Source organism: Pelodiscus sinensis, chromosome 1 (genome assembly GCF_052426305.1).
Source record: "Pelodiscus sinensis isolate ZL-2025 chromosome 1, ASM5242630v1, whole genome shotgun sequence".
NCBI lineage: Eukaryota > Metazoa > Chordata > Testudines > Trionychidae > Pelodiscus > Pelodiscus sinensis.
The window spans coordinates 142,289,193-142,310,904 of record NC_143052.1 but is presented as its reverse complement, the minus strand read 5'-3'; the positions used below and the strand labels follow the sequence as shown (position 1 = coordinate 142,310,904).

The 21,712-nt window shown below is 49.4% G+C and overlaps 1 protein-coding gene and 1 long non-coding RNA gene across 8 annotated transcripts in view; one reads left to right on the top strand and one right to left on the bottom strand.

Annotated features, from left to right (window-relative positions):
- Positions 1–10,659: 10,659 nt before the first annotated feature.
- On the bottom strand, positions 10,660–19,896 carry LOC102455755 (uncharacterized). The gene is made up of 3 exons (XR_331222.5): positions 19,773–19,896; positions 17,013–17,074; positions 10,660–11,100 (listed from the first exon to the last, which is right to left on the bottom strand). It is a non-coding gene; the product is annotated as an uncharacterized LOC102455755 (long non-coding RNA).
- LOC102455908 (rap1 GTPase-activating protein 1) overlaps positions 19,733–21,712 on the top strand; it is a 78,164-nt gene continuing 76,184 nt past the window's right edge. For all 7 annotated transcript variants that reach the window (XM_075903319.1, XM_075903341.1, XM_075903337.1 and 4 more), the window contains exon 1: positions 19,733–19,872. The gene's annotated coding sequence lies outside the window, so the exon portion shown is untranslated. The remainder of the gene's footprint in view (positions 19,873–21,712) is intronic.

Here is a 21,712-nt window from a genome sequence, read left to right as displayed (position 1 = left end):
ATTATTGGATGCTCCCTTTTCCAGCCATGCCATCACTTGCAGTCTAGGAACTGTTGCATGTTCCCTATCCCATGCTTTGGCATTCATTACAATCTAGCAATTATTAGATCATATTCCCTCTCCTAGCAGCCCAGTTCACTGCAATCTGATGACTGTTAAATGCTCCCTAACCTAGCTGTATAATTTTAGGCAGAACATGAGCGGCTCATATGCCTTATACTATTAATAACAGCATTTATAAATTAAACAAAGACTGAGATTTTACTGCAGTCCTAATAGTGGAAATGCATGATTGTCATTATTCTTTGTTATTTATATTTTGGTGGCCAGAGGTGCCAATAGTGCTAGGTGCAGTACAAACCCAAAGAAGAGACAACCTTTTTCTTAAATAATTTACAGTCTAATTGGCAAGACAAAGCATCAGAGAAAACTATACAGCTTTCAAGGAGAACATACAATACACAAAAACCTTCCAATAGGCTTCGGAGGAATTCAGTGTTAGTGGATGGTTCCTTGTCTCTTGTCATGTTCCATTGACTGGTGAACAATCTCTTCCTGAATTTTGTGATGCTGTAAACAGTAAGATGCATCCAGTTTTGTCTATGTTGCAGTAAACAGTGGCAGCTCTCTGGCTTGCCATATGTAGTGCCAAAGGCCCTACTTGAATTGCAGGATGATCTTCAAAAAAATTGGCCGAGTAAACAGAAAATTGCTGAAAAACAGTAATGGAACTTTATCAAGAGGGCTTGACAAACGGCAGCGAAATCCGCTTGCCAGCCCCGCACTGCGCATGCGCAAGACCCACATTATGCATGCGTGCGCCGCCGGTGAATGGGGTGACCAGCTAAAATCTACTCACCACGGGCGAGTAGATTCAATGAATTCCCAAACAAACAGAATACACATGCTAAGCACAGTGTCATGCTCACCAATCCTGGTACAGGCAGACTTCCCCTGTTGGCCAGGCAAGGTCAGTCTCTCTGGATCTTAGCTGCTGCACGTCATGATCTGGTCTTAGGCTGTCTCGGAGGTGAGTTCTTCTAGGTCTTCCCCCTTTTCCTTGGTGTTCCTTGTCTCCCTTTGGTCTTCCAGCCTTTTGTTTCTTTTCTTTTGCTTCTGTTACTTCTGATCTTCTTCCTGGTCTCCTTCTTGGACTCCAATTTATATAATGAAACCTAAGTCCTGCTTAGTTATACCGTAACCAATTATTTTAGTATAATTTTACTAACCAAACATAACAAAATTACCTAACCAATCATACCCCACCACCTTAATTCATTTACACCTAGCAAAATTAATTATACAGCAGACAGAAACAGTTACAAACCAGACAGAGATCATACAGACAAACAATAGAAAAGTAAGGATACTTAAGCCATAGAGTGCGGATTCCACAACATTCTCTATTGATAAGCAGTTTCTTGCCAAGTAGAATGGTGTTACTTAAGTTTTCTTTACCCATCTTGAGATCTGTTTCTTTATCTGGTGACAGTGGGGGAGCTATCAGCGCAAAATTCCCTTCTCACAACTTGCTGTGACACTATTTTAATACAAAATAGACTGAATGTGAGTATGTGACTCTAGACCTTACAGCTAATGGCTGCTGCTCTTCAGTCTGGCTACAGAAGAAGGCTTTCATTCAGGCCTAGCACAGGCCTTCCAACATGGCTACAGAAAAACCATATTGTTACAATATCAATTCAAAAGACTAAAAGTCTGAACACAACTGTTTTAGAAATCACATCCAGTCACTTTGGTCTTTAACATTTTACAGGCATTGGATGTTAGTGCAGTACTAACTGCATACACAAAATGTATGCAAAGTTGTGGACAGTGCACAGTGAGCTAATTAAAATCAAAATTGTGGCAGAGGATCCACAATTTCTGCACTATTGTGACTGAATTAGGGCCTTGGAGGTGCCCTCATTACTGGATGTGCCGTAGCCCTGATATAGCCTTATCAGTATGCAGTGTAGCTGTAGCCATGTCTGTTCCAAGGCTCTAGAGAGACAAAGTGGGTGAGGTAATCTCTTTTATTAGACCAACCTTGCTTGGTGAGAGAGCTTGTCTCATTAACAGAAGTTAGTCCAATAAAAGATATTACCTCACCCAACATTGTCTTTCCAATATCCTTATTAGTTTAGTAATTGATGGATGATCCAGGGGCATAGCCAAAGGTGGGCCTGAGTGGGCCCACCCATTTTTCATCCAAGCCCATTCCTGCAGCCCCTCAGGGCTTCTCCGCCAGCCTGCCCAGTACTCCAGCCAAGGAGCAGGATCGGAGTGCAGGGCTTACCCCACTTTGCCAGGTGCTCCAGCACAAGAGCGGGATGAAGAACTAGCCCTGCAGTGTCTGGTGCTGCAGCAGGGGAGCAGGGTCAGGGATCAGGGCCCTGCTCCAGCTGAGGAGCTGGTATCAGGACTTTTCCTGCTCTGTTAGCCTGCCTGCTGCTCCAGCTGGGCAGCAGTATTGGGGTTAAGGGGCTTACCCTGCTCCTCCTGGCGCTCCAGGAACCCCACTGGGACCCCACTCCCAAGACTGGAGTGCCCGGGCAGGCAGGCGGAATTGGGCAAGCCCCTGTGCACACACCCTGTGACTTGGGGTCCCTTGGCCAGTGTGTCCATCATGTCCTCCCTCTCCGGCTTCTTGGAGGGGAGATGATCTCATCCCTCTTGTCCTCTTTTTCCTACCCCCATCATTGCCCACCCACCTGAAGTGTCACTTTCTGGGTACACCACTGGGAGGATCCCTATCTTTGTCTTTTGCCTCACTGAAGTTGACAGTGACAGTATATCGGTAAGTAGTAAAATGACAGACCCTCTAGCTGGCTTGGCATGGTTAGGGCCTTACCAAACTCATTGTCCATTTTGGTAAATTTCATGGTCATAAAGATTTCAAAAGTCTTAAATTTTATGGTTTCAGATGTTTACAGCTGAAATCTCACTAGCTTCTAATAATGGGGGTCCAAAAAGAGGCTGTGGGTGGGGTGTTAACAAAGGTGGTATTGCTGCCCTTCCTTCTGCTTTGCAGCAGGTTGTGGTGATGCCTTCAGAGCTGGATGACTAGAGACTGGCGGCTGTTTGCCAGAAGTTCAGGGCTGAAAGCCCAGAAATAAGGTTAGCAATACCATCCCATCCCATCCTCACTTCTGCGCTGCTGCTGACAGTGGCACTGCCTTCAGAGCTGGGCACCTGGCCAATAGCTGTCTTTGTTCGGCCGCCCAGCTCTGAAGACAGCACAAAAGTAAAGGTGGCAATACTGCAACCTCTGTACAATAGCCAAATTTCATTGGGGAGACCAGATTTCATGATCCGCGATGTGTTTTTCGTGGCTATGAAGGGTGTAGTAACATGTGGATATTTTCTAGCTGAACTCTATGCTGCTCTGGTTGGTACATGCTTGATGTGCACATCGGTATTGCCAATCACAAATGTTCAAAAATCATGATTCACCAAAAACCATGCAACTGGCATTAAAATCATGTGATTATGTAAAAATAATAGATTTGGTAAAAATCTTTTTATTTGCCTTCTATTATTTGAGCCTTTTTGGTGCACTGGGGTCACACACTGAAGTTTTCTCCACAGCCATGAGGGCTAGAAACTTTCTTTTACTTTAAGAATGAAGGCAAAAATAATCACATAGCCACTTGACTCCAGAGGCTGGGGCTTCAATGAAAACAATAAGTACAGATTACACTTCCAAAATCCAGGATTCTCTCATCCAGCAACATCTGTGGTCTGGCATGCCCATGGATGTTCCTGGGTGAGACAGCCCTATGGCACGCAGGCAGCAGCTGTGAGCCTGGTGCAGCCCCATGAGTCTGCTAGCAGTGGGGCCAAAGCAGCCTGGGTGGAGCACGATCAGGGCTGTCCACGACCCAACAGCGGAGCCAGGACCACAGCAGCCCAAAAGGGAAAGCCTGGTTGGTCTGCGTCAGTCTGGGAGGCGGTGGGACAGCAGCAGCCCGGGTGGTAGCAGTGATGGCGGTGACAGCATGACTGCGGCTGTGGGGTTGGGGCTGCAGCATCCTGATAGGGCAGTGTGCCATTTGGCCTTGGGGCTGGAGCTGACCTGCTAGCCGGCAGCAGAGCTGGGGCTAGCCCACCGACAACCCAGCCGGGCTGAAGAAGCCAGCAGTGAGGAGGGGCAGCGGACTGAGGGACTGGTGTCAGGGGACCTCCTGTTGTCTGGTAAATTCCTTCATCTGGGACCAATCAGGTCCCGAGGGTGCTGGAAAAGAGAGGTTCAGCCTGTATTATGAGACTCATGACAAAATCAGGAGAGTTGGCAACACTGTCCTTTGTCCTGTATATAACAGGATACCTGTTCATAGGTGCCTAGTATTCCATGACTTGAGTCTGATAAGTCGCAGTAGTAAGGAAAGTGGAGGGGGACGGAAGATACTGTTGTGGTTGCCATACTAGATTGGGACACAGGAGATCTGGGTTTAATTTCCTGTGTGACGTCAGGCAAGTCCCTATCGCTCAGTTTCATGTATGTAAATAGGGAGAGGACTACTATCTCTTATTTATTTAGCTCTGGTCTACACTAGGACCTTATTCCAAAATAACTCCCCCAACTTTGAATTTATAAGTGGGGTGTCCACACTACCAAGACCATTATTTTGAAATAATGGACTGCGGGATTTGAACTCTGTACTCCTGTTTTTACAAGAAGTAACACTAATTCCGCAATAGTAATTTCAAAATAACATTAGCATGGATGCTTCAGTGCCACTAATTCAAACTTATTGGCCTTCTGAAGACCTCCCACAGCTCCCCAGAGGGCTTCCTGGGGCTCTAAGTCCTAGGTAGAGCATCCATATTAACAGAGCCTGCTTCAGACTAATTTCGATGCTTCCCCATTGTGAACACATGATCGTTTGAATTTGATATATCAGGAGTTCTTAAGTCAAATTTAGTAATTTCAAAATAGTTTCCCAGTGTAGACATGGCCTTAGAGAATAAGGGCTAAAGAATAGGGGCTGTCTCTTCTTTTGTACTCCCCCAATTGAGCCTTATTTTGCTTGTATCAGAGGGGTAGCCGTGATAGTTTGAATCTGCAAAAGCGGCAAGGAGTCCTGTGGCACCTTATAGACTAACTGCAGTGTAGGAGCATAAGCTTTCGTGGGCAAAGACCCACTTCGTCAGATGCATGTAGTGGAAATTTCCAGAGGCAGGTATAAGTATGCAGGCCAGGATCAGGCTGGAGATCCACCTCGTCATCTCCAGCCTGATCCTGGCCTGCATATTTATACCTGCCTCTGGATATTTCCACTACATGCATCTGACGAAGTGGGTCTTTGCCCACGAAAGCTTATGCTCCTACACTGCAGTTAGTCTATAAGATGCCACATGACTCCTTGCCGCTTATTTTGCTTGGGAGCTCCCAAGCACTACTCCAGTAATAATAAACAAACACATAACAACAGTGTTTGGCTCATGGAATTATACATAAGCTCAGGTGCAGTGACACATACTGAAAAATATGCACGAGTGCAGTATCATGTATTGGTTGTTGCTCTTTCAAACAAGCTTTGTGCTGTGTCATGCATATACTTGCCTTTTATTTTCTTGGTGTGTAGCTGGTCATCATGTTGCTTTGCGTAGTGCAGTAATTTGTTGATGGTCCCTAGCTCTGTGTCCTTTTCCCCCTCCCTCCTTTCAGCCAGCTCATATACTGCAGTGGTTCGTGCTGTCCACACTAATAAGCTGCGGTTTCCTATCTTAAAGGGGCAGCTTCACCTTTCTTGTTTCCCGAAGAAGCACCAGGATGACACGTGTTCTGCCATGTGTGTGACGTCCGCTCTCTGAGAACACAATGTATCTCCATATATTCCCAGCTCCCAAAGGGGCTGTCTGGGTTTGCTGTCTCCTAGGTTGGGGCTGAGGTTGATTTTAGTCCAGGGGTGGGCAAAAGGGCCTCCGTGGGCCACGTCCAGCCCGCCAAGCGGGTTGATCTGGTCCGCGGAGGCCCTACCTCTCCCTCACCCCTAGGCTAGTTAGGGCCTGGGGGCAGGGGAGTGCGCAAAGCTTCCTCCTGCCCTGTCAGGAGCACGCAGCGCTTTGAAGAGCCATGTGCTGCTTGAGGTGTGGGAGGAGATGTCACACACTCCCCCTCTCCCTCCCCAAGCCCAAGCCCTGATTGGCCTGGGGCCGGGGGAGCTGCGTGAAGTTTCCTCTGCCCCCCCCCCCCCCCCGCCCTGCGAGGAGTGCATGGCACTTCAAAGTGCAGGGCGGGGCAGGGCAAAGGATGCTTTGTGCAGCTTCCCTGCCCCCAGGTCAGTCAGGGCCTGGGGCGGGGGAAGTGCGCGAAGCCTCCTGCTGTCCTGCAAGGAGCACAGAAGTGCTGTGTGCTCCTAGCGGGAGGGGTAGGGCAGGAGGAGGTTTCGCATGCTCCCCCCGCCCCCAAACCCTGATTGGCCTGGGCGTGGGGGAGTGTGCAAAGCCTCTTCCCACCCTGCCAGGGACATGGGTGCCTAATGGGAAGTGGGGGGCAAAGGGGCTCCCCCACCCCCAGACTAATCATGGTCTGTGGATGGGGAAGCCAGAAGCATCCTGGCCCCGTCCCTTCCAGTTCAGGCCCTGTCCCTTCTGGGGTGGCCCCTGGCCAAAAATTATTGCCCACCCCTGTTTTACTCTCTTTGGGTATGTCTATGCTAGCCACCCTAGTTTGAACTAGGGTGGCTAATGTAGTCATTCGAACTTGCAAATGAAGCCCGGGATTAAAATATATCGGGCTTTATTTGCATGTTCCCGGGCGCCGCCATTTTTAAATGCCCGGTAGTTCGGACTCCCTGCCTGCGGCTACACACAGCACGGGCTAGGTAGATCAAACTAAAGCCCCTAATTCGGACTACTGTTACACCTCATTGCAGGAGGAGTAACGGTAGTCTGAATTAGGAGCTTTAGTTCTAACTACCGAGCCCGTGCCGCGTGTAGCCGCGGGCAGGGAGTCCGAACTACCGGGCATTTAAAAATGGCGGCGCCCAGGAACATGCAAATAAAGCCCGATATATTTTAATCCCGGGCTTCATTTGCAAGTTTGAATGACTACATTAGCCACCCTAGTTCAAACTAGGGTGGCTAGTGTAGACATACCCTCCTAGTGCTCACAGAATGAAACACTCTCCCTCCAAGCTCCTGCATCTCAGGCCAGAGGACAATTTGCGGGGAAATCTGTAGTGAGTCACTGGAGCCAGTTATAATTTGTATGGGTGTGGAGGCATTAATGGAATTATTTTTACTCCTAATCCACCTTCTCCCCGACTCCCCCTTCTCCAAAAAGCAACTAACTCTCCCCATTCCCATCCTGCCTAAAAATGACCTATTCTCACTTTCCGCATTCACCATGAGCCCTTCCTGAAATCCCCAATCCTAGACTGCCTTCCACTCCACCCAATATGAGCTCCCACATCCCCGTTTCCTTGAAGTCTTCTTCTTCCCTGCTTGGAAAGTGTCTGGTAGTGTAAAGAGCACAAGTTTGGTGGCAGTGTACTCAGGGGGAGAGCAAGGGAGGATAAATTCAAGCCCCTGCTTCACATCAGGCAAGAGCTCGGACTAGAATTGGGTTCTCCCACAATCTAGGTCAGTGTTTCTCAAAGTGGTCTGCAGCTCCACTCTGAGGGTATGTCTACACTACAAAGTTAGTTCGAACTAACGGATGTTAGTTCGAACTAACTTTCATAGGCGCTACACTAGCGCTCCGTCAGTTCGAACTTAATTCGAACGAAAGGAGCACTTAGTTCGAACTAGGTAATCCTCATTCCACGAGGATTAAGCCTCGTTCGAACTAGCTAGTTCAAATTAAGGGGTGTGTAGCCCCTTAATTCGAACTAGTGGGAGGCTAGCCCTCCCCAGGTTTCCCTGGTGGCCACTCTGCTGCCACCAGGGAAACTCTACTGCCCCTCTCCCGGCCCCGGACCCCTTAAAGGGGCACGGGCTGGCTACGGTGCCCATGCCAGGTGCAAGCCTGCCAGCACCCAGCCAGCAGACCCTGCACCTGGCACAGATCGAGCCACCCACCCGATGCTCCCCAGCTCTCCCCCTCTTCCTGGGACCAGGCTGGCGGCTCCCGGGAGCTTGCCCGGGACCGCAAGAGGCGGGCACCCGCATGGACTAGTGCGGAAATCGTGGACCTTGTCCACGATCTCCGCACTAGGCACAGGAAAGTGGCCGGCTTGGGCAGGAGAGCTGCCAGCCTGGCCACCCAGGAGCAGGTGCGCAAGAGAATCAAGGGGGTCCACTGAGACCCCTGACCCTGAGCCCTGAGCTTACAATGGCCGTCCTGGGTCAGACCAAAGGTCCATCTAGCCCAGTAGCCTGTCTGCCAACAGCGGCCAACCCTAAGGACCCTGGAGGGGATGGACCGAAGACAGTGACCAAGCCATTTGTCTCGTGCCATCCCTCTCCAGCCTTCCACAAACCTTGGGCAGGGATACCACTCCTACCCCCTGGCTAATACCACTCCATGGACCCAACCTCTATGACTTGATCTCACTTCCCTTTAAACTCTGTTCCAGTTGTAGCCTTCACAGCCTCCTGCAGCAAGGAGTTCCACAGGTTGACGCTTTACTTTGTGAAGAAGAACTTTCTGTTACTAGTTTGAAGCCTGCTACCCATTCCTTTCCTTTGGTGTCCTCTAGTCCTTCTTTATGGGAACTAATGAAGAACTTTTCTGTATGCACCCTCTCCACCCAACTCCTGCTTTTAGAGACCTCTATCCTGTCCCCCCTCCGTCTCCTCTTTTCTAAGATGAAAAGTCCCAGTCTCTTTAGCCTCTCTTCATATGGGACCTGTTCCCAACCCCTGATCATTTTAGTTGCCCTCCCCTCTCCCAGTCTCTCTCTTCCCCTCTCCCACCTCCTTTTCCCAGTCATCCCCAGTTTTGTTCAATAAAGACAGATTCCATTTTGGAAGACACTTTATCTTTATTTTGTACATCAAGAAGAGGGGCTAGGGAAGGGTAAGTGGAAGGAGGTGAGGGAGGAATGGGGCACGAGCCCCCGATGGGGAGGACTGGGCTGGCTCTGCAGGCTTCTGGGGGTGGAAGCTCTCCTGCAGCCCCCCAATTGCCCCCTCTTCCCAGATGGCAGCCTGCGGCACGTGCATCCGGTCTGATGGCCGAGTGCTGTGATGTGCCCAGTGTGGGTAGTCCGGGTACTCCAAGCCAGGACTGCTTTGCAAGCAGGGAACCCCTGAGAACTGTCTGTCCGGGGTGGGAGTCGGGTCCTTTTAAGCACAGCCCTCGGCTAGCCTGAGACAGCATCTCCACCCTCTAAGTCCTCCTCTGATGCCCTGCCGGCACTGCTTCCGGCCATCCTTAAGCCCGGTTCAGGGTCCACTTAATGTGGACATGCTAGTTCAAATTAGCAAAACGCTAATTCGAACTAGTTTTTTAGTCTGGATCCGTTAGTTCGAATTAGCTTAGTTCGAATTAAGTAATTCGAACTAAGTTAGTTCGAATTAACGTTGTAGTGTAGACGTACCCTGAGAAACCTGCTAACTGGCTGCTCCCATTTGTTTATTGATTGGCTCCGCAGCCATGGAGCCTCATTGCTCCCATTGGCTCCAGTTTGCCATTGGCAGCAGAGGGGAGCCGCAGGAAGCAACGTGGGCCGGGCTGCTGCTTCCCACAGCTCTTCTTGGCTGCAAACAGTGAACCAGAGGCAATGGGAGCTGCAAGGCTCCATGGCTGCAGAGCCAGTAAATAAACAAACTGGAGTGGACAGTTAGCATGTTTCTTAGTGTGGATCCGCAGACCACTTTGAGACACACTGACCAAGGTGAGGGGCCTAACTCTTAGACTCTTTTGGGACAGGGATTAGGGTGCTCTCATTTTCCACAAAAAATAAGAAAGGTCTCTATTTTGTCTGAGAATAAGGTGGGGAAAAATTAAATCTCAACATTTTCACAGTATGAGAAAGCGGTTCCTCACCCTGCTCTACCAACTCTGCCCTTCACTTGTTGCTGTGCCAGTTTTTCCATCTGTAGAATGGGAACAATAACGGAGACCAACCTCAATACATTTTTTGAGGTTTTTAGTTGAAAAGTGCCAAGTAAACATAACGGCTACGTCTAGACAGGCATGATTTTCCGGAAATGCTTTTAACGGAAAAGTTTTCCGTTAAAAGCATTTTTGGAACAGAGCGTCTAGATTGGCATGGACGCTTTCCGCAAAAGCACTTTTTCCGGAAAAGCGTCCGTGCCAATCTAGACGCGCTTTTCCGCAAAAAAGCCCCAATCGCCATTTTCGCGATCAGGGCTTTTTTGCGGAAAACAAATCTCAGCTGTCTACACAGGCCCTTTTGCGCAAAAGTTTTGCGCAAAAGGACTTTTGCCCAAACGTGAGCAGCATAGTATTTCCGCAAGAACACTGACAATCTTACATGAGATCGTCAGTGTTCTTGCGGAAATTCAAGCGGCCAGTGTAGACAGCTGGCAAGTTTTTCTGGAAAAGTGGCTGATTTTCCGGAAAAACTGGCCAGTCTAGACACAGCCAACCTGTTTGACTCTATTGCACCAAATGTGTGCTAGAGTCTTTATAGATATGAAGACAAGGACCCTGCCCTGATGAGTGTATAATCTATACAAATGACACAAAGACTTAAAATGGTGGATAGGAGCAATGATTTTATTACACAAGTTATGATTAATACAAGATATCATATTGTTCATAGGATATATTCTGTATGGATATTATTTTCAGACTTGGATGCTTAAAGTTAGGTATATACATCTATATTTACAAGTACAAGATTGAATCTCCTATTGAGTTTAGTGGAAGAGCTACAGTCACTTATGTGGGTCCTGAGATGAGATCAGAAACCAATTTCTGACCTGCAGCCCTGTCTGCAATTACAACTGGTGAAGGAAATTGTAGATGAATATGAATTGTTTTTAGCTTTACACCTCACATAGCTCTCCTTGATTGCAGGAGTCCTTGAGCTCTCAAAATCTTTCAGTCTGAGATGACATGGCAGAGTTGGCACCACCTGATTTTGTCATGGCCAAGAGATTCCACATGTTTGGATCATTGTAAATGTGGTGGTTAGCCTTGAGAGAGTCATTGTAACATTTTCTTGATCTATCCCTAGACTGAACAAGAAAATTAATTAAACAGGAGCTAATTTTTCAAACATGTTATCAAGAATGTAAATTTATTTGTAATTTGATTTTCAGATTTGGGTCCTTAATCACCTCCATCTGTATGTAGGCAACCAAATATTAGTTCTAGGCCCCTACATACTGATTTTTGGCAGCAAAATCCCTATTTGATGCCTATATCAGCCTGATTGTATATCCTACTGGAATTTAAAAGTGCTGCAACTACTCTAGTTGTGTCCTGCAACAACAGACCACTCAAAGACATTGACAAATTTTGCTACTGAGGCCATGTCATTTTACTAGATAGAGTGATTAACAATAACGTTATGATGTGCATAGGTGCAGCCAGTGATACTTTTGGAAAACTTCAGTGTAGTCTATGAAATGAATATGGTGTCAAACTGCAAATAAAAATGGATGTTTACTACACTATTATCATCAGCAAACTTCTCTATGTTTGTGATACATGGACTGCTAATCAAAACTGTGCTGGGAACCATTCCACCTATGATGTCTGTCATGGTGGATAATGGGAAATAAATGGTAAGATTTGGTTCTAAACCCCAAGGTCCATGAGTGCCGCAGCCTCACAGGCATTGATGCTTTTATAGTAAGGGTACGTCTAAACTACATGGCTCCGTCGACGGAGCCACGTAGATTTGTTGTTTTGGCAAAGTCAAATGAAGCCGCGATTTAAATGATCAGCTGTTTGTCCGCTCAGCGCGCTAGTCTGGACGCTCCCCTGCCGACATCAAAGCCCTTTGTCGGCAGCCCTGGTAAACCTCATTCCACGAGGAATAACGGGGCTGCGACAAAGGGCTTTGATGTCGGCAGGGGAGCGTCCAGACTAGCGCGCTGAGCGGACAAACAGCTGATCAGCTGTTTGTCGGCTCAGCGCGGCAGCCATGTACAGGCAGTCCCCGACTTACGCGGATCCGACTTATGTCGGATCCGCACTTACGAACGGAGCTTTCTCGCCCCGGAAGTCGGGGCGAGAAAGCCCCGTTCATAAGCTGCTCCGGTGCCCCTGGTCTGCTGGAGACCGTATCCAGCAGACCAGGGGCACCGGGCGGCCTCCCGCGCTTCTGAGGCTTTGCCAGAGCAAAGCCTCAGAAGCGCGGGAACCGCTGCTGCTGCCCCTTGAGACCCGGTGCCTGTGGTCTGCTGGGGACGGTCCGCTTTGACTGAAGCGGCAGCAGCGGCGGTTCCCCGCTCTGGCAAAGCCTCAGAGGCGCGGGACCCCCCCGCGGCTGCGGCTTCAGTCCGGGGGCCTGTGGTCTGCTGGGGACCGTCCCCAGCAGACCACAGGCACCCAGACAGGAGCGGCAGCAGCGGCGGTTCCCCGCGCCTCTGAGGCTTTGCTCTGGCAAAGCCTCAGAGGCGCGGGACCCCCCTGCGGCTGCGGCTTCAGTCAGGGTGCCTGTGGTCTGCTGGGGACCGTCCCCAGCAGACCACAGGCACCCAGACTGAAGCCGCAGCCGTGGCAGGGTCCCTCGCCTCTGAGGCTTTGCCAGAGCAAAGCCTCAGAGGCGCGGCACCCCGCTGCCGCTGCGGCTCTGCTCCCCGTGTCCCTGGTCTGCTGGGGGGGGGGGGCGCAGCTAGTGTGCTCCCCCCCCCCCCCAGCAGACCAGGCTTTTGTTTTGGACTCTGGGGCAGAGCAGCTGGGGCGCTGCCGATTGGTCCTGCAGCGCCCGTGGGCACTACTGGACCAACCCGGCAGCACCCCAGCTGCTCTGCCCCAGGTCCTGATTCAGCCGCTGCTGGTCAGTTTCAGCAGCGGCTGAATCAGGACGTCTGGGGCAGAGCAGATGGAGTGCTGCTGGGTTGGTCCAGTAGCACCCCAGCTGCTCTGCCCCAGGCGTCCCCAAGTCAGCTTCTGCTGAAACTGACCAGCGCTGACTACAGGAAGCCCCAGGCAGAGTTGCTCTGCCCCGGGCTTCCTGGAATCAGCTGCTGATCAGTTTCAGCAGCAGCTGACTTGGGGACGCCTGGGGTTCTTAAGTTGATTCTGTATGTAAGTCAGAACTGGCGGTCAGTTTCAGCAGTGTCTGAATCTGGACGCCAGTTCGCCAGTTCCGACTTACATACAGATTCAACTTAAGAACAAACCTACAGTCCCTATCTTGTACGTAACCCGGGGACTGCCTGTACATTTAAATGAAGTCGCGATCATTTAAATCGCGGCTTCATTTGACTTTGCCTATATGTCTAATCTACATGCCTCTGACGACAGAGGCATGTAGTCTAGACACAGCCTAAGAGCATAGCTGAGATGGTGCAGTCATGTGGTCTGTAGGTCTGACAGTGGAATATCAAAGGCTGTCTTGTACTGAGAATTGCAGACTGGAAGTTGTTCTAGTACAGGGGTCTCCAACCTTTTTAACCACAAGATCACTCTTTCAATTTAAGTGCAGTGTAAGATCTACCTCAAACCCAAATACCCTGGCCCAGCTTCCTTCCTTACCTCTCTGAGGCCCCGCCACTCCCCTTCTCTGAGGCCTCACCCTGCTCACTCCATCCCCCTTCCTCCTCGAATCTCATTCACTTTCACCAGGCTGGGGTAGGGAGTTGGGGTGCAGGCTCTGGTCTTGGGACAAGGGGTTCAGACTGTGGGAGAGGCTGCCCTGAGGGTAGGGAGGTGGGGTGAGTTTTAGAGGGGGATAGAGTATTTGCCTGGGGAGCTCAGGGCTGGGGGCTCAAGTCCTGTCCCCCACCAGCAGCTCAAGTCCTGCCAAAACAGGATAAGAGACCCTCTGAAGATAGGGAGGTGGGACTCCCTATCTTTTGAGTGGACTAGGGGATACAGCATTTGCCTGGGGAGTGCAGGGTTGGGGGGGCTTAAGTCCTGCCCCCCTCCCTACCCACCCACCCACCCACCTGCCCTGGGAGCAGCTAGACAGCCAACATAGGCTGCCCCAGGAATGGAGCTGGTTCCTGCATTAGGAAGGCAGGATAGGGGACCTGCAGGAGGTAGGGTGAATTCTGGAGTGGCCTAGGGGATAGGGTATTTACCTGGGGAGGATAGGACTGTGGGCTCAAATCCCACCCCTCCTGAGAACAGCCAGACAGCTACCCCAGGGATAGAGCAGTGGAGCCAAGGTAGGCTTACTCCTGAAAGCAGCTGGCATGTACAGCAGTGGCTCCCTGTACTGCCCCTCATATACATGTACTAACTCTACAGCTTTTACTGGCCATGGGTCTCCATTATTGATCAATGAGAACCACAGGAGCGGTGTCCACAGGCAAGGACAGCATGTGGAGACACCCTACTCTGCCTTTCTCAGGGGCTGCAGGGACATGCCAGCCACTTCCAGGAGCAGCAATTACCATGGGGATAATGATTCCAGCCACAACAGGTTCGGCATTTTAGAACTCACTGCTCAAAGAATTAAATGTAAGTGTAAGAGAGAAATGAAAGTTATGAAATGCACAGACCAGTCAGAAACCAAAACTAACCCACTTTGCAAGCAATAGAAGCAGTAACAACCCCCCCATGTACGTGTTGAGTCAGGAGATGAGAGTGAAGGACAGTTGGTGTTTGTGAGAATGGCAGAGATTTGCATTGCCAAGCTCCCTCCATCCCCATCTCGCTGTGTGGAGATGGGGTACAGAAGAGGGGGGAGGAGAGACCCTGTCATCAGCCCCCCTCCTTCTTCCTCCCACACCCTGCACAGCATTCAGGAGGCTCCCAGGGGGGCAGCTCCAAGGTAGAGGGCAGGAGCAGCATGACAGATGGAGAGGCAACTGAAGTGCCAGCACTTGATAGTGTCCTGGCCAAACCCATCAGGATCATCTGTCAGAGGCTCCAAGATCTACTGGTAGATCCCAGTCTACTGGTTGGTGACCACTTCCTTAGAGGCTCAAAAGAGAAAAAGCAAATAAAGTTATAATGCGTTTTTTCAAAAAAAAATCTCATTATTTTGGGGCCTGATTGCTGACTTGCACTTAGGGTTAGCAACACTGAAAACCCCAATACCCTTTTCCTCTGCACCCTATGTCCTTGCCAATTTCCTATTCCCTCCCCCAGTTCTCCTCAAATCCAATTCCTAAATCTAACTAACTTTTCTTTTCTAGCATGAGCATATCAAACTCTCATTCTCTCTCCTGCTTCTCCTTATGAAGGAGCATTGGGGCATATGGGAGTTATGTTTTGCTGGGTGCAGAAACCTAGTGACAGGCTAGTTTTTGAGTGATTGCATCTCCAGACTTAGTGAAACCTCTGAGCTGCCCTTGAACATTAGTGCTCACCTAAAAAATCCTTTCTGAGGACTCACTCCAGCACCGCACCCTGACTTCACCCATCTGGAGCACAAGAAGACTTAGAACCAATCTTTAAAACTCCATGTAAACCCAACTTCAATTTGTACCCAGAGCTGAGCTCTCAAATGGTGACAAACTTGGCATTAATGAGACGGAAGAGGCTAATGTAAAGCTGATATGCTTTACATCAGTCATAAAGGGCACCTGTCCTTTGAAAATTGTCTCACTCTCAATCACACACCAGAGCTCCATATTTATCATCTCTCAGCAACTTCGGAAAACAGGTGTTGGGTTTACAAATTAAGGAAGTGCTTTTTTCCTAGCTGTCAGTTCCACAGCTCAGCCTTTTGTATAATTTTTGCAGGTAATACCAAACTGGGAGGGGTTGCGAGCACTTCGGAGGACAAAAGCGGCCGCTCTTGCGCAAAACTTGCTGCCTGTCTATACGGGCTGCGTGTTCTTGCGCAAGTAAACTGACGTTCTAATGTATGAAATGAGGGCTTCTTGCACCAGAACACTGACGCTCCCGCTCAGGAATAAGCCCTTTTGTGCAACTGTTCTTGTGCAAGAGAACAGTGTAGACAGGCAACATGAATATCTTGTGCAAGAAAGCTCTATGGTTAAAATGGCCATCAGTGTAGAGATCGTCTACACTGGCAAGGATGTTCTTGCGCAAAAGCACATCTCTTGCGCAAAAGCACATGCCAGTGTAGACGCTCTCTTGCGCAACTACTTTGACGCAAGAACTCTTGTGCTAAAGAGTTTTTGCGCAAGATCACGCCAGTGTAGTCGTAGCCGATAAGAATTCAAAGTGGCCTTGACAAATTGGAGAATTGCTCAGAATTCAACAAGATGAATTTAATAAAGATAAGTGCGCAGCACTTCACTTAAAAAAATCAAATGCATAAATACAAAATGGTAATGCTGCTGATAAAGATCTGGTGATTATAGTGCATCATAAATTGAATGTAAGTAAACAATGTGATGCAGCTGTGAAAAAAAGGTAATATAATTGAAGAGTGCATTAACAAGCGTGTTCTGTATAAGACACAGAAGGTAGTTGTCTTGTTCTACTTGGTACTAGTGAGGACTTAGCTAGAGTTCTATGCTTTGGGAAAAGGTGTAGATAAACTGAAGAGAGTCCAAAGGAGAACAATAAAGATAAAAGGTTTAGAAAAAGAAACACTAAAATAACTAGGGCTACATCTACACTGCAGGCTTCTTGTGCAAGAACTGTTTTGTGCAAGAGTTCTTGCAAGGTCTTGCACAAGAGCATATCTGCTGCCATGTGCTTTTGTGCAAAAGCATCCATGGCAGTGTGGATGCTCTCTTGTGCAAGAAAGCTCTGATGGCCATTTTAACCATAGGGGTTTCTTGCACAAGAAACTCCTGTTGCCCGTCCACACTGCCTTCTTGCACAAGAGCTCTTGTGCAAGAGGACTTATTCCTAATGGGGAGAGGAATAACTCTTGTACAAGAAGCCCTCTGTTCTGATGCTTTACTGTAAATTTACTTGTGCAAGTATGTGCGTGCAGTGTAGACACTCCGCAAGTTTTTGCGCAAGAACACTTGTTCTTGCGTAAAAAGCCTGAGGTGTACACGTAGCCTAGGAGTCTTAAGAAAGGAATAATAAAGGGTGGTACCTGATGATAGGCTTCAAATGTGTTCAGATGTTGATCAGTTGTTCTTCATGTCAAGGCAAGAACTAATGGGATTAATGTACAGCAAGGTAGATTTAGGTTAAATATTAGGAAAATTTTCTAGCCATAAGGATAGTTAAGCTCTGGAACAGACTTCCAAGGGAGGCTGGGAAATACCCATCACTGGAGATCTTTTAGATCATTTGGACAGACAGTTGGTAGGAATGGTTTAGACAAGTGGTCACCAACCAGTCAGGATCTACTGGTAGATCCCAGAGCCTCTGACAGGTGATCCTGACTGGTGTGGCCAAGAGGCTACCAAGTGCCAGCAATTCAGCTGCCCTTCCTCCCACTGCTGTGTGTCTCCTGCCCTTTGCCTTGGAGCTGCCCCCTCCCTCCCCTGGGCTGTGTCTAGACTGGCCAGTTTTTCCGGAAAATCAGCCACTTTTCCGGAAAAACTTGCCAGCTGTCTACACTGGCCGCTTGAATTTCCGCAAAAGCACTGACGATCTCATGTAAGATTGTCAGTGTTCTTGCGGAAATACTGTTCTGCTCCCGTTCGGGCAAAAGTCCTTTTGCGCAAAACTTTTGTGCAAAAGGGCCAGTGTAGACAGCTGAGATTTGTTTTCCGCAAAAAAAGCCCCGATCGCAAAAATGGCGATCGGGGCTTTTTTGCGGAAAAGTGCGTCTAGATTGGCACAGACGCTTTTCCGGAAAAAGTGCTTTTGCGTTAACGAAAACTTTTCAGTTAAAAGCATTTCCAGAAAATCATGCCAGTCTAGACGTAGCCCTGGAGTCTCTTGCTTGCTGTGCAGAGCAGGGCAGGGAGAGTAGGGGACACTGGTGTCAGGATGCTCCCCTCTTCCCCTATGTTCTATTTCCACAGACTGGATTGAGGAGCACAGCGTTTGGGATGGAGGGAGTTTGCTGGCTGCTTTTGAGAGTGGTGCAGGGCCAGGACAGGGGTGAGCCTGCCTTAGTCCCACTGCACCACCACCCAGGAGCCACGTGAGGTAAGCAGTGTCCAGCTGGAGCCAGATTCCCAACCCCTGCCCCAGTCACAAACTCTCTCCTACACCCAAAGCCCCTGCCCTAGCCCTAAGTCCCCTAGTCCCCAACTCCTTTACAGAGCTTTTACCCCAACTCCCTACCCCAGGCTCATCTCGGAGCCCCTCTCACACTCCAAATCCCTTAGCCCAAGACCAGATCCTGCACCCCAACCCTCTGCCCCTGCCTGGTGAAAGGGAGGGAGGATGGGGGAAAGAGGGAGGACAGAGTAAGCAGGGGTGGGGCCTCAGAAAAAGGCATGAAGGAGGCGGGGACAAGAGTATTTCGGTCTGAGGTAGATCTTGGATTGCACTTAAATTCAAAAAGAGATCTTGTGCTTAAAATGGTTGGAGACCCCTGGTTTAGACCAAATGAAGTTACCCACTCCATCTTTGATCAGAGCAGGGATGGTCCCTAAGGGGTTCCCACCATGTTTACACAGATGCTTTAGAGGAGGCATAGCATTTAATTGCTCCCCAAATTATCTTCCTCGTTGTGGGACCATGCCTCATTTTAAAATCAGAGCTTAGTAATAAAGGAATTTCTTGGACTTCCTGTAGAAACTGAGGGCATGTTCTGACCTAAACAGAGGGATGTAAGGTGAGATTTTGGTAATCCATATGCTACGTCTAGACTGGCATGATTTTCCGGAAATGCTTTTAACGGAAAAGTTTTCCGTTAAAAGCATTTTCGGAAAAGAGCGTCTAGATTGGCATGGATGCTTTTCTGCAAAAGCACTTTTTGCGGAAAAGCGTCCGTGCCAATCTAGACGCGCTTTTCTGCAAAAAAGCCTCGATCGCCATTTTCGCGATTGGGTTTTTTTTGCGGAAAACAAATCCGAGCTGTCTACACTGGCCCTTTTGCGCAAAAGGTCTTTTGCCTGAACGGGAGCAGCATAGTATTTCCGCAAGAAGCACTGATTTCTTACAGTAGGAAGATAGTGCTTTTGCGGAAATTCAAGCGGCCAGTGTAGACAGCTGGCAAGTTTTTCCGGAAAAGTGGCTGCTTTTGTGGAAAAACTGGCCAGTCTAGACACAGCCATATTGTATCAGTGGGGAAAAGGTCAGAAGGTTGGCTCATGGGAAGGGAATATAGAGCCTTTCCCAACTACTGCAGTAGTTACAATCCAGCTCTATGATGTATGTGTTGGGGGTGGTGGCTGGCTTAGATGGGGGAGTGAAATAAGTGGGTACAGAGCTTTTCATCTATCAGGCACAAGGGCAACAGTATTAACTGTGAGAGTTAGTCCCTCTCTGTTCCTTGGTCACAGCTTGCAATGAGCTGGGTTTTCAATCAAATTCACTGCAATTGATACTAATCAGATGATGATTGTATGGAGTACAGAGACAAACCCTCCCTCACCCTCCCTCTCAAAAAAACCCCACTGGGTCATCTCTGCAGGGTGGAGGTGCGGGCAGGAGCACGCGACGTGCTGTACCTGCCTGCAGCTGCCAGTGGTGCCTGGACGTATCCCTAGAGGTGCCATCCCATGACATCATCTTTCATTGCACATGGATCTGTCATTCCTGCAGGCTCCAGCGCGGGCTTTGCAGGCCAGTCCCCAGGGGGCCCCTTTCCCCGTGCAACAGCCCCGCCGGGCTGTGCCCCCGAAGGAGGCGTGTGACTGCACCGCTCGCTCCCTCTCCCCGCAGGTGGGGGCAGCGGAAGGGGAGGGCGAGGCAGAGCGCGCAAGAGGAAGAGGACACTGCAACCTACTTGAATAATTGATAGCGCGAGGGGGGAGCGCCTGCGGGAGCAGCTGGACTCCCCGTGTCTCCATCCGCTCAGCAGCCGGGGATGCGAGAGGCCGGCTCAGGTAGGGGGCTCCGCTGCCTTTCAGTCTCTCCTCCCTGCGATGCCAATTAAATGCGTGTGGCGCTGGGCGGGGGGCTGACACGGGCAGGGAGGGACAGTCAGGCGCGGGGGCTGCACAGAGATGGTGCTACAATGCAGTGCGCGGAGAGGCGGGGCGGGGTGGCCAGAGGCCGAGGGCTGGGGGCAGGCTCCGCAGAGAGGGGCAGACAGATACTGCTCAGGCGGAGCGGGAGGGGGCAGAGGGTTGAAGGGGCTTGTCTGAGGGGTATCCGACCGTATCCAGTCAGCCCTGGGGCAGCCATCAAAGCTTGAGTCCCGGTGGACCGCGGGAGGTGCCATCTGTGCACACCTGGCACTGGCACAGTGGGCTGTGTGTTGGGGTGTGCGCCCTGGGTTTGTGTGGACAGGCTTGTGTGGAGTGGCTTTGAGCGTTGCTTTCCCCCTGTGGCTGCATCTGTGACTCTGCTGATTTAGTCATTAATTAGTGGGGGGGGGGGGGGGGGGAGCGTTCCAGTGAGAAGTTTCCAGTCTGAGAGGTTGCTTACTGTCTTGCTGTGACTGCCTGTGTGTTGCATGCATTCCTGTCTGTGAGTTAGTGTCTTGCCTCAGATGTTCTTACAGTGCCCCAGTGTATAGATTGAGGATGCTCAGATCCATGTGTGTTAGAGTAAACCCAAAACTTTCCAGCTCAAATCTTTATATGTCCAGAATGAATGACCCCACACACTGACCTACCTGTTAATACAACTGGATGCATGCACCCTTAGGGCCAGGAGGCATTGTCCTATTCGGTGTGTACACACAAGCAGTCTTTGGCTCATAGGTTATATGGAGGATCCCATGTGACCCCTAGATTTTAATTGCTGAAGCCAGGTGCCCTCACTCTGCCCTTCCTCCCTGCTTTCCTCCTGCACAGGCACTGGTTGTTGAGTGGTGGTGGATTGTAATAGTATACTGAGGGTTAGCAAGTGCCAGGGAGTTGTGACTACATGGTGAAGTGAGGCTTGTTTGAGGAGGGAGACTGTTTATAACTAGTTTGTGTGCTGAGGACCTGTGGGTGCTGAGTTGTCATGGGAGCAGTTTTGCAGTTGTGTATTGGGGTAATATATTTTGGTTCTGTAAAGTGATGCAGTGAAACAAAAGCCAGGCCTAACATACCTAGTGAACTAGGGAGCTCTATGTGAAGGACTTTTCCTCAGAGTACAAGACTTGTTCAAATTTCATTTTCCCAAATGCTCCTTCTTTGTCCTAGTTTAACTAATCTCTCCTTCCCTCTAAGAAATTCCCATATTGTGAGTACACAATTCCTCTCTTTCCCCATCAGCAGAAGTGGGGAGACACGTAGCATGTAGTCATGATCTGTTCTTGCAGGATCCTTAAGCTTCCATTCAATCTGTTCAGCTCCTCATTGTATGTGATGCCTTGGGTTCAGCTCTCAAGTTTTGGGAAGGCTCACTAGCTAGCTTTCATCACTTATTTTCTCCTGTCTTCCCTGATAAGGTGTGAGATCATGCTGGTGGGGGATCTGTGCTTGACCTGCACAATTATACACAGCCAGGTCACTTGCAATTCCATTGGCTTTTCATAACAAGAACATTTTGGAGGCAGTAGACCAGCATTCCCACACTCACGGCCCCATCAGGAGACATTATACCTTTCCTTTTCTCTCTCTCTCTCTCACACATATATCTATATCTGGTATTTCCTGCTGTCTATAGCATATGCAGTCATATTCTGTGTCTCCTACCTTCTGGTTTCCTCTGCTCCTCCTTTCTGTGACTTTCTTTTCTTTCTTGCTCCTCTTCCTGCCTTCACTTGTCTCCATTTTTGTTTGGGGTTTT